The 12,938-nt window shown below is 41.8% G+C and overlaps 1 protein-coding gene across 2 annotated transcripts in view; it reads left to right on the top strand.

The window, feature by feature from the left end:
• Positions 1–11,063: 11,063 nt before the first annotated feature.
• Positions 11,064–12,938, top strand: part of LRRC8D (leucine rich repeat containing 8 VRAC subunit D) — a 40,817-nt gene continuing 38,942 nt past the window's right edge. The window contains exon 1 of one of the 2 annotated variants that reach the window (XM_018072130.2): positions 11,064–11,205. The gene's annotated coding sequence lies outside the window, so the exon portion shown is untranslated. The remainder of the gene's footprint in view (positions 11,206–12,938) is intronic. The other variant, XM_018072129.2, reaches the window with a different exon arrangement.

The raw sequence follows: 12,938 nt of genomic DNA, 5'->3' as shown, positions 1-12,938 counted from the left end.
AGGGGCGCAGCTGCCGGTGGGACGCCGAGGGGCGGCTGCGGCTCGTCGCGGTGCTTCCCGCGGGATGCGCATCCACGCAGGACGTGCCCGCATGTGCGGGGGGCGAGTGGCGACAGCGGGGCCGGCCCGGCTGCGGGTCTGGGAGTACAGCGTGCTGCTGGGGAATGTGGCTGGAACAGCGAGCCCCTTTCGAGACCATTGGGGTGGGATCCGACCCGTGTGGGGGCCGCCAGCTGTGCGGCTTTTGTGTGGGGTCAGCTGTGCTTGGTGTTGCAGCACACGCAGATTAAACGGCCCAAGCCAGTCAATAAAGCACATCTTCAGGACAAAACCAGCCCTTCTCAGATAGCCATCTCTGTTTCGTTGAGGCGCGTCTCCTCCCTTCCCCCTGCTCCCCAGTACGTGGCGATACCGACTCCTGCTCCTTTAGGATCCCTGAGCCTGGCACAACAGCTCCTGTCTTGCAGCCTCCATTTCTCCCCCGTCCCCGTTACAAGTGCTGCCAGTGCTCTTAAACAAATACGAATTCAGGCGCAGAAGGCTTGTGACTTGCCCAGCATCCTTTAGGGAAGCTGGTCTGCGGTCACTGGGGGGATGCAGGCTCTACGTGTACTGTACGCCAGCAGCCCGTGGCAGTTTCTCATCTGGACGCTCCCAGTGTGTAAGAGCCATGAGGTAGGTTACTCAGACTTGAAAATGGAGGACGGTAGTGGTAACCAGCCTGTTGTTTGGTGGAATAAGTCTTAGCAGTACTTCCTGTAATGGTGGTGCTGAAAGTGATGTTTACTTGACTTAGCTGCTGGTGCAGAGAGCACTTTGGGGTACCTGCTACTTATAAGTCAGTTACAGCTTTACAAACCCCCCAAAACTAGAGAAGCATATTGGGTTTTTTCAGCATTATGCCTGTCAGCCATGATAGAAAAGGATCATCTTTTCTGCCTCTAAAACTGAAGGTGGGGAATGGCTGTGCCCCCTTGTTCGTGAGAGAGGGCTTAATTTGCAGAAACAATGCTGAGATTTTAAACCCACAGCTCTGAGCTATCAAAAAAGCACTCTCTTCCCAGATGGTGTAGCTAAGTACCTTTCTCTGTGTTGGTTTATTTTCTTCCTTTTTTTATTTCTGTTTTGTTTTGTTTGTTGTTTTTATTGGTGGTAGTGGTTTTTTTTCCCCTCCCCTCTTCCTGCAGGCAAAGGAAACCCCCTTTCTTCAAACTTAGGGTAAAGATTGGTATTATAGAAGGTTAGTGTTGTGTTATTGGCTCTTGATTGTCAAATTAATTCACCAAGTCTTACTCAGAGGCCAGGATCCTATTCATTCTTTGTGCCTTACGATTCCCTATAAGCCTTTTATTGTTAGTTGAAACTGATTTATGAGGTCCTGACCCAGGAATATGCTGCCATGGCTATATTTTCTTTACTATACACAATTTTCTCCTGTGTCTCTAGGCAAGCATTGCATTTATAGTATACTCATACTTCTTATAGTAAACCTGTATCTTGCCTAGTGTGAAAAAACACTTGTCTGTTTTTTGCTGTGTGTTGCACATAATAGCAGGGAATAATAAATAGATGCTGTTATTTGCAATTGTGATTACTTTGATGCAAAGATTCAAAGTTTACGATGGCTAGGTGAGATAATGTGAGGAGAGGAGCAGCATTAAGCTGTCATTTGTTTTGTAAGATCCAGGTATGCACAATAGATATCCATCCCAGTCCTGACATCCTTGAGGGGACAGTAATCTGTCCAGTGTGTTCAGACCTGGAGAAAGAATTCTAAAGCAGCAGTATCAGCAACGGAGAAAGTCTGCACGCTGCCGTCACAGGAAGGTAATTATTAATAGGACCCAACCTGTATAATAACAATGCAAAGAGAGTGAAAGCACTCGGGAAAGATTAACTAGTGTACATTGCACTGACGCATAGCTATACACATGAAATATCGTTCTTGTAATCCAGTTTTTGCTTAGCCCTGTGTGCCTGTTGCCTCAGACAAGCCTCGTTCTCTTGTGTAGCAATACATAAGTGGTGCTACAGGGGTATGACAACTGTGCCTCCTATGTATGGACACTTTTCATGACTGCGTGCTTGGATAGGGAGGAAGCGCTTGCAGCTGTGTGTGTTGTGGCTTGGTGCAGTTTGTTAGAAGTGACTGTATTGAAATTTCCTACATTGAAGTTGGTTCTTTTAAATTCTCTAGGTCTTCCCATTCCTTCTGTGTATTGAGGTCCCATTCAAAGTCTGCTAAAGCCAGTGGGAGTAAGTGGCTTTTGAATCAGGCCCTGTATGACTGCCTGAGTTTCTTTCCCCCGGTGTGTTTTCTTATAGCACCAGCTGCTGTGTCAGGTCCTGCTTTTGTGGTGTACTTGTGAGTTGGCTTGGGATGCCTTACCGGCAGAGTGCTGACTCAGCACATCAGCCCAGGGTCTCCCTTTGCACCTCTAAGAGCTAGAGAAGTGTTTTGATACAGGTACATGAATACTGTGATCACTGAGGATGAATTTGCGTTCTGAGGCTTAAAGCATTTTATCAGTGTGTAGCTGTTCACGGCTGTTTTGCTGAGAAGTTGCTTGAGTCACAAATGGAGGAACATGATAGAACTCAGTAAACAAGTTTCTCAACTGAGTGGAAAAAAAAAGGGAGTTTCAGAGTTAGTATTTTACAAAATAATGAACTCTGAAGGTTTTTAATTTCCTTTCAAAAAAGCAGTCTTTATCTTCCAATTAATTCATAAAGTTGCTGTAGATCCCTAAATATTCATAAAACACAATTAACAGTATTTATGTTATACTGAAATGTTACATATAATAACATGAAGTGTAAAGAACAAAACATGTCAGTTTCTGCTGCTTAAATTTCTCCATTTCTTGCTAGCATTGAAATGAGGCTGCACAGTTCTCCTTTTGTTTTCTTTTTTTTTCTTTCTGTTTTATTTACTAATTTATGTCTCTTGGTGGTGGGAAGATTATATCCTAGCCAACATAAAAATAAAAAGCTATTGATGATTTAAGAAACACGGAAATATTTTTCCGCAGAAACCTTACATTTATATAAAGACTTGTCTGTGCTTTTGCATAACTGACATTTTAAACATTTTTTTTTTCATAACGAGCAGTGAAAAGTCTGTGGACTTCACCATGCAGAGACTTATGTCCATGCTTAGTTTTCCACATATATATAGTTTCATGGGTACACACACATGCATAAGGTTGCAGTAAAGTTGTTTGATCTTGAAAGTGTTTATTGTTGGCCGTGATGTTGAGGTGCTGTGGGCCTACACAGGGCTGAGATATGAAGAAGGTTGTTTGTGAAATACAGTTTTCTAGCAGTTAGCAGCATTATATTTTGTAGAAGAGATTGTAATTAGTTATTCTGTACCTCTCACCTTGAGAACACTTTGAGCTATATTTTTTAAAAGTTTGACTTGCTTGCATTGGGGATGGGTTTGGCTCAAGATCTTTTGGTCTGAGCGAATTGAATGCAATTTTCTTTTAACTGTATAATAAAGAATAGGTACTGATTGCTTGCCAAATGATTTTTCCCCTCAGAGATTCCAAACAAATTTAGGACATAACAAAGCCAGTATTTCTAGTGTTTAACTTCTTGAGAATCATCTTGGGTTTGGCATGTTAAAAAGAAAAGTGCGTCACAAGTCAAGTTGGCACTCACTAATACCATCAGTAGTACTAATTTCCACATTGTTAATTTGAACTGACACTGCTTCAATCTTTCTCTCACCGCAAATTTATTTAATTAAAAGAATTGAAGCTCTTTTCACTTATTTCTGTGTTGCTTTCAGTTGTATTTTTCCAGTCTTGCAAGAACAGGTTCCTCTCCTCCTTCAGGAGATGGATAGGAAGAGAAGCTAAAAGACATTCATGTAGCAGCTGCCAGAGTGTTCAGGGAGATATCTTTGGAAGGAGAAAGTTTGTTTTCTTGGAATCAAGCCAGCAAAATGCCACTTTTGCCCAACACTTGGAAGAAAGCAGTAGCATGGGAAGAAAGTATGGCTGCACCAAGGAGTCATTTGTTGGAACCATTTAAGAAGAAACACCTTCATTTTTCTTCTTCCTCCTCTTCAAGTATAAATCAGGATACAAAAACACATTGTTCGTGTAGCCTCAAAACCAATTTTCCTTCTTTCCCCTTGAGCTCTTTCCTCGGAAGTGATTTGTCCTGAGATTGAAGTAGTTGTGATATTCAAGACTTGAGAAGCAATCATGGTGTAAAATACAGCCACCCTTAGAGGCAGAGGAAAGATAGTTGTTGCTGAGATTTTTTCTTTTCAGAGAGTCTTTTTTAGTTGAAGGTAACTCGGATTAAGAAGCAGAAAAAAATAACCCGGCTGAAAGCATGTGGCAATCAGTAGTGGGTGAGGATAGTATTTGCCTTTATTCATCGTGGTCTTCCATTTTGTATTGTGTGATCAATAGAAGAAGAAATGATCTGGTTCTTGTGATCTGCCTTGCTTCTTGTTAGTGTTAAAAAAAACCACCTCTGTGTATATGGTCTTTTTGTCAAAAGTTAGTCATCTCAGGTGTTCTGTCTTATGAAGGTCTCCTTTGAAGACCACAAAGTTGCAATGGAAGATTTCTCAGACCCAAGGGGTGGGCATAACAGATCATCAGATGCTGTTGTTACCTTTTTCCAATCAAATATCTCTTCAAACTGTTTGCTGTGCATATAAATGTGAAAAAAAAAATTGCACAATTCCCTAACTGGAGTTTTAAAATCTCTCTGTTCACTTGCTCAGGATTTTTCTGTCTAAGTCACATCTCCTGATGATTTCCACTGAATGATTAGACCGTGGATGAGGCCAACTAAATACAGATGTCTGTTGCTTTATTAGATGTCTCACCTGTGACACTCACATGGAGCTTATAAATACAATGAGACCATCTACTGGAGACCAGTGATACTCTAGATGAACCCTGTCCCTGGATTCATTATGTAAAGATACACAGAGAAAGGAAAAAGCCAAACATGAAGGCTCTTTGTAGCCCTTGTGATAAAGCAGGCTCCTACCTGTCCCCATGTAACCTGATGGCTACAAAGCCTCAGCCAAGATGTAGGGTTGTCTTTTTTTCCTCCTTTGAACTTCATTCTTTACAAGTCAGCACTGAGACAAGTTTCTCTATAAAAGGTATTCCTGATTGCCCTTGAGTCCTACAGAAGCCAGGGCTGCCACACCTCTAGTGTTTTCAGGTCTGGCCAGTGCCACAGATACCAACATGATTGCTAGAAACAATGGGGGTTTTTATGTGGACTTTGTTTGAAGCACTTTAGTCTTGCTGTTGTGATTTTTCCAACCTGGGATTATAGCTCTAAGAAGACAATTGTGTATGTGTATATGAATATGAGTTTGAATATTTGTTCTTCAGCTGTTGCAGGATAGGAAGGAAAGGAAACTTACACCCTTTCAGCTGGTGTGACAAGTTGTATAAAAAACACTGATGCCTGCAATTACTCTAGTACAGGCTTGCTGAAGCTGTGTGTGCTAGAGATGGATATATTTTGATATGTGCACATAGAAAGTTGATTTTTTTCATATTTTCTCAATAAAATGTACGGTTCGTTGTTTGTCTCAAATACACTGATTAAATAATCAAGCTTATACAACACTGATTTGTTAATCATTTAAAATGACCTTTCAGTTCAAAAGCTTCCTCTGCTAATATTAATATTTTATACAGAAGTGTTATGTAATAGACATTTTGTTGCCTTTGCAGTCCTGCACAGAGGAACACATTGTTAAGCTGATGTCATTTGGATTGTTCAGTATAAATTTGTTCACTAAACCAATGCAAATGTCAGTGAATAATTAAAAAAGAAGTCCATATTGAATATTTGTAAATGGTAGTTTGTGTACAGATCATGGAAGGGGAGGGTAGGAATTACTTTGGTCTGACAGTGTTTGCATTGAAACTTGAGTGAGAAGTGTTAGAGGTAGCTTGCTTTGTTTCCAAGCACCACTATGGTTACACACTTTCCACATGCATTAGCAATTGCCTTCATCAAAGATGCTCAGAGGAACCAGACTTCACGGTTAATCTGACTGGTGTTTAAAAATACAAACTGAGAAGTCTACGTACAGGGTTCCTCTCAATGGCTGCCATCCAGAAACTTTTATGTACTTGTTTTCTGACTAATTAAATTAAGAAATAAAGCGTAATGTACCTAGCTTAGAAGAGGAACTAACAAAAGGGAAATGAAACTTTGCACTTGAGTTTTTAAAGTAATGTTTGCCATTTTATAACCCTTAGTAAATTTCTTCACAGTTTTACCTCCTTGGCAAGGGAAGACTGGCTTGATAGTTCTGCTCCTCTCCTTTCCTATCCTGACAACAAATCTGTAGGCTCTGCAAAAAAGGAAGCAGAGGAATGCGGAGACATAAATGCTTGTTGGTGCTGCAGAAAATGTGAGTTTAATCAGTGCTGGTGTTCCAATGGAAAGTAGATAAGAAAGTATCTAACAGAAGAATAATAGAGGAAAAGTGGCTCTTGGAAAAAGGAGTGGACTGAGTGAGAGACAAAATAGTATAAATAATAAATCAGGAAGATGAAAAATACACTGGTTTGGACAAGATTCTATTTCCAGTGTTTAAAATCTGTGTTTACACTATGTTTATTTTTAATGTAAGTTGATTTAGGATGTACCTAGATTTAAAGGTGAATTTAAGAGTGTCTTTATTGTCATTGATCAGTTTAACCCAACCAGATTTTAAAGAAAGAAACACTAGGGCCAGAGTTACAGGAGAACAAAGATAGTAAAGCCTGAAAATAAAAACATGAGAGGCATGCAAAAATACAAAAGAAAATAGTAACAGTGTGGCAAAGAAAAGGAGATAATAAAATTGTTGAGGTAAATGTGAGAAAATGTAAAAATCATAAAGCATGAGGTTCTGTATACTGTTCTGCACGTGGAAGGTGTATGAACTCTGTTTGTTTGACTGAGAGCGTCTCATCCTAGAAACGCCGCTTTCATGCTCAGAGTGGAATGGCCAAGTTCTCCCAGTTTGCACTCAGTTTGAAAGCCCGTTGCAAAATAATGCAGACCCCTGTGTTCATTACAGCAAATGTGATGGGTACCTAAAGCTTATGGGTTGAATTGGTATAAGCCTGGTTTTGACTTTCGGTGCCTGATTTGTATTGTAAAATTGTGGTCTGTCCATGTGACAGTGGCCCAGAGCAGCCTGGGCACAACCAGCGTGCAGCTGGTCAGTGCAAGGAGCAGAGTGCTGCTCCTCTGCTCTTTTGTGAATGAAGAGAGGATGACGGCCTTCTACACTCTGATAGCTGCTGATTTCTGTCACCTCATCCGTGTTAAGACCTCTTCAGTGTCTCATTATTTACCTGCCTGCTGTCTGAACTTGTAAGATCTTAGATCTGGCTTGCTGTCTGCTAAAGAATGTAATACCAGAGCTACCAGCAGCAGCCCCTTCTCTTATTGCCTGTGGGTCAAACACCAAGTTATGTGTAGAAGTTTTGCTTCCTTGACCAGCAAGGTTTGATTTGTTGATGTCTTGGTTATATTCCTGCCTTCTGCAGCAGAAGAGAGGAAGCAGGGAGAAGTTTGCACACAGCTCCTGAAGAGGAGGTGGCTGCAAAGAGAAGGAAGGAATTACGGGGAGCTCCTGAAATAGAGGGGGTGTTGGGTGTCATGTGAAAAGCTGCAGTGAGGCTGTAGAGTGGGCAATGAACTCGGCAGATCCTGTAGGCTCCTCTGGAGTAGGAGCAATGCCTAAGGTGCTTTCCAAAGGGACTGTAGTTTCAAGACCAGCTGGAGCAAATTTGAGCTTGTGCTACTGTTGAAAGTGGAAGTTCAGCTTTGGGCAAGACACTTCTCGCAGGCACACACCAGGGGAGAGAGTGGGAATGTTAAGTACCAGGGTGGCCACAGATCAGCTTCAGCTGACTGCAAAACTTCACTCAGAGATAGCAACAAAATCTGACATTTATCTGGTTAGGTTACTTTTGACAATACTTCTACAGTAGATTTCTGTGCTGAGGTTTTTCTTCTCTCTTGATGGCATGACACTTTTCCTGTGTGGTGGTTTGTTGTTTTTCTTATGGAGTAGCAAAGGAGGAAGATGGTGTTTTAACTGAAGTGATTGTCAAATGTCTGCTGTTGTCTAGGTATTTGGAGATACATGTAGAATACTCAATTGTGCTGAAATTAAACCTCTAATGACTGGAACTGCTTCACTTATTTAATTAGCTGAGGTTGTTTTTGTTTTTTCCCCCCCAAATCTCTACTTCTCCAAAATGCTGTGATTTCCATTCTTCTTCTTTCTTTACAGAATTCATAATAATTTGCTCTAAGTGCATGGTTTGTTTTTTTTCACTCTGTTAGCAATGGTTGTTTCTCTGTTAAATGCAATCCCTGTTAAATGCATCAGAAGTATTGTTTTCCTTAGTGGAAAAGATGTTTGATCAAGTGACTGTGCAAATGAAGGCAGCCTCATGTAGGCTACAGTATATAGGACGTGGCATTTGGAGGTTGCACGTGTTAGGCCTGAAGTGCCAAGTGCCTGGCTGTGATTCAGATAAAACTGGCACTGGTTTATGCCAACACCCCAGTGTGAATGGGGTTTAAGTCTTTCCCTATACTGTAGGGCCCTGAAAGAAAAGTATTGAAGGGAACGAGTGCCAAAGGGTACTAGGTTTAAATAAGGAGCACATGTATCACTCCTCTTTTATCTCCTTCATACCCACTGTTCCACATACTGACTAGACCAGTGTGTGTTTTTGTGTATTCTTGTATCAGAGCAGAGGTTCCCGTAAGAAAGATATTGCTTTGTTTTAATAAATTGAGGGAGAGGGAGGTGAAAGAAGTAGCATAAAGTGAGAATATGTCAAATGGGATTGGGAACAAAATCCATGAGAATTTTTGTGGCAAGAATTGCGGGGGAGACTCCCTCACTGGTCTTGGCTAGGATTTATGTAAGAATTTCTGCTTTAGGCTGGTTTTTGGTTTGGTTTTTGTTTTGTTTTGTTTTGTTTTAGACCAAAATTTTATAAGTGTTTTGTCATTTATTTCCCTCCATCTCCACCAGGTGTGATCCATCCCGTGTGCTCAGCCTACTCTGGGAGGGGAAGGGTGGTAGTGTTGGACCTCAGCAGTCTTTCAGATTGTGACTCCTCTTGAAGACAAGCTGTCCTGTTCATCCATGCCTTACCAAGTGTGATGGTGGTGCTGTTTAGCCTCTCCTGACACCTTTTCTTAATGCTGATACATTGTCAAAAAACACGGCCCTCCTACTTTGGAAGTGGGAATGCCTTTGACTTGTTTTCAGAAACTGTTTGTTGCCTTTGGGGTGGCTGCTGAGGAGGGACTGGAAGGTGTAGTCAGCTTTGTTTAGGCCCTTACTAGGTAGGTCTCTGACCTTGTGAAAAAAAAGCTGTAGGAAAAGGCAAGGTGAATGGCCCTGTGGCTATGAGAGCATAAGTAACATCCAGAGGTCTGTTCTGAAGCTGACTTGCAACGGACTGGAAATTATCTAGTCACAGCTTTTTTCCTCCAAGTATTTAAAAACCAACAGTCTCTGAAAACTCCAGTTTTGGTCATGAATGCTGCATAAAGGGATTTACTTCTCCTGAGACCACTTGACCACCCCGACCCTTTTGAAGAAGAAAATTCTATAAGAGGCATATTTTATTTGAGGATTTGACAGTATCTTCCCCATCCTGGGTCTCCACTGCTAAGAAGAAACCTGGAACAGCAGGTTCCTGCTGACCTTTAAAATGCTCTCAGTGGAAAGCCTGACACGGGGTTTGTTCCTGTGCGCTTCTAAGTGCCAATGGGTGCCAGCCCTGAAAAAGCTTCAGAAAAAATTTAAGAGTGAGATGTATGTGGAGGAGGTTGGTTTTTGTTATTTGCTGCAGTGATTAGGGAGCAGCTCGGGTGGGTGAGTGCACTGCACTTGGTGCTGGGCGCAGACCTGCGCTCTGCTGCGGCTGCTGCTGGGCTGGGGGCTGAAGCAGGGGATGCAGCTGGTTGTCCCTGCCTTTGAGCCTTGGCTGTGGAGCATCCTCCACACTGGGGGCTGCCTCTGTACCTGTACCGTGTACCTGGGGCTTGCTAGCCTTGCAGTGAGCACCTGCTGTGCTTGTGTTTGCACCCTGGCACAGCGTGCTGTGATTGGCGGTGCTTGGAAGGCCTTGGGGTGCAGCCAGGGCAGGAGAGACACAAGAAGGGCAGCAAGGCAGCTGGCTGTGCACCAAGAGTCCTGTAGCATCCTGCCTGTTGCTAGGGGACTCGTTTTGGATATGGAGCAGATTTGGTTTACATAGCAGCTTTCCCTGTGTTTGTTGATTGGAGGCAATTACTGTAAAATACTTGATTTATAACAAGGTGTACTTAATAAGCAACAAACTAAAATAAATATTCATGAATTACCTGCTGGAGGCTGGCTGTTCATTTTGCTGAGTTGTCACTTTCCATCTGCGGGCTCTGCAGAGCTCTGGAGCCTCTGGATGTCTGGAGGTGGAGGCAGCCATGCTGGGTCTTGGCTGGTGGAAGTTTTGGGCTGAAGAGGGAGGGGCAGAATTCCATTCCTTTTCTGTTTTGTTCATCCTGGAGGATAGAGGTGTTTTCCTGAGGTTTTTCCAAGCAGCTCATTGACTCAAGATGGTCTGCTTGCCTGACGTGCTGCTGTAATGCAGCACTTCAAGTGTGATCAAAGTGGTTGTGTGTAGCACATACAGGGTGCAGCTACCACATCATTGGGTTCGGGTCTGGCTTTTGTGGTGGTATAGGGAAGTGATGATGTAGAAATAGCAGTGTTCTTGGTTAAGTTAGGATAAGCCGATATGTTTGAGAAAATATGTGGGAAATGACAAATTGCTGGTTTGGGATCTATGCTCTTCAAGAACAGGACAACTCATTTAGAGTAGTTCTGAAATTATTAAAATAGGGATGTGTTAAGTCTTCCCCAGAGATGAAGTGCTGTCAGCAGAAGTATGACTAACATTCGCTTCTGTGTTGCAGAATGGCATTCTTCTGACACCCTGCTACCATAAATACTTTATCTGGCCAGTTTTACTAACAGCAGTTTGTTTTTATACAGGAAGAGTCTCTGGTGCTTGTCAAAATGAGAGAGTGACCTTCAGAGCCTGGCTTGGTATTCCTGTCACTGGAGCCTTCAGGAGCCAGCACTCAGCCCAGCTGAAGCCAGAGGAGGAAGGTGGAGAAGCACAGCCTGATCAGGTACTGAGCTAGTAATGGCAAAAGTTGTCTGATGCCAAGCTGAAGTTATGGATGATCATTAGTTATAAAAATAGTTCCTTAAAGGTCTTGCTAACGTGTGATGCAATAGTGGCCCAGTAAGGACAACCACATCATCTGTGGGCCTAGCATGGGTGCATATTATACGTCCGAGTTCTGTAACAGATCTGAGGTAAACATAAAGAAATGTTTTCTGGGGTATTTGATTTACACATCTAATGTGCAGTACACCTCAGTACGTGTTTGCAAACACCTATTTTTAGGCTTCATGTGAGTTGGAAAGAATGGACTAGGAATGCTCTTAAAAAATGTTTGAATGTTGAAGAGCAATTGAGGGGAAAGACTTTTTTTCCTCAGCTTTATTCTTTCTTCTAGTAGGGAGACTTAAGCGCCAGCTTTTGAGGAGCACAATGTTATGTGGGAACCGTGGAGCACAGAGAGATATCAGCCCTCATGGGTTTTAGACAGAACTGACTGTCAGCTTGCTAACAGTGTTTTTATTTGTTGAGATTTCTATAACTGTCCATGGAAATTGGTATTTATTCTTGCATTCATATCTTTCATATTGTCATACTTGAGAAGATTTAGTTTGGCTCATCTTGTATGAAGACAGAGAAGTTAAAGGTTTTGATTTATTGTATTTGATTTGTTTTTGTGTTTTTTTTTTTTCTTATGTAACTTTATCTTCCAGTTTATATGGAGCTTCTGCTCTGAGGACCATGTTCTGAAGATATTTTGCATATTTTTATGTACCCTTAGAAATCCCTTAAGAACCGGGTTACTGCTTATGTGGACTTGGGTTGGCAGTGGCATGCAATTCACTTTTAGAGGGAAGAATTCTTTGAAGAGTTAGTATTTCTTTACCTTGAGTGATACTTTCTCTCCAGAAATACCCGCATCTGTGCTTAGACTGTCTGAATTTATTAGTCACATTTTTGTTATTTTTTTATTTACTGGCCCAAGTGGAAGCAGTGAGGATTTGTTTAAATAGTCTGTTAAGAAAATTATTCCTAATGTTCTAGAGGTAATTTCCATCTCTATCTGACTATATCTTTCTTTGTGTGGTTAAAAAAAGGGAGTCTTTTTCTAGCAGGCATTGGGAATACTTCACTTTTTTTTTTTTTTGTCTTGGGAAATAAGAACCAGCATTTATTTGATTCAACAACCAGCTTCCTGCTTCCCAAGGAAGAGATAGTGGCTCATTTGCCTGCAAACATCCCTCCTGTGGAGAGTCTTTGTTGGGGAGTTAGAGGAAAGCTAGCAGCTACTAGTGAAATAGCTGCATAGCAGGATGAAGAGGGATTATTGAAGCATTACTAGGAAATTCATGGCTGTGTGCAAGACCTTATGTACTCTACAGACAAGCTGACCTAAATTCTGCAGCCAGGCCTTACTGGTTTCTGTGTTGATGTGATGTGGCGGGCTGGATAACCTGCTGCAGATCTGGGGTTTAAAAAAACAAAGGGAGGGAGTACAAAAAAGACTGATATTTGAGTGGAAACACAGACAAGCACATCTTTAGAAGTGTACTGAATCTGTCTTAAATTTTCTTGTTGTTTTCTAACCTCCACTTCTCTATTCTTAGTATTGAGTACTTCTCATGTAGTCAGGATGAGTCTGTATTATAAGGATGCTCATTAGGAAGAGTGGAAAAGTTGTTTACTGGATGGAGAATACATGGATGATTTTGCTTATAAGAGGCTTTTACAGATGGT

The sequence above is a fragment of the Manacus vitellinus genome, unplaced genomic scaffold (genome assembly GCF_001715985.3).
Source record: "Manacus vitellinus isolate BGI_N305 unplaced genomic scaffold, ASM171598v3 scaffold_21_pilon, whole genome shotgun sequence".
Classification (NCBI taxonomy): Eukaryota; Metazoa; Chordata; class Aves; order Passeriformes; family Pipridae; genus Manacus; species Manacus vitellinus.
Note: the sequence above shows the minus strand (reverse complement) of the source record. Positions and strands in the feature narration are given on the sequence as shown.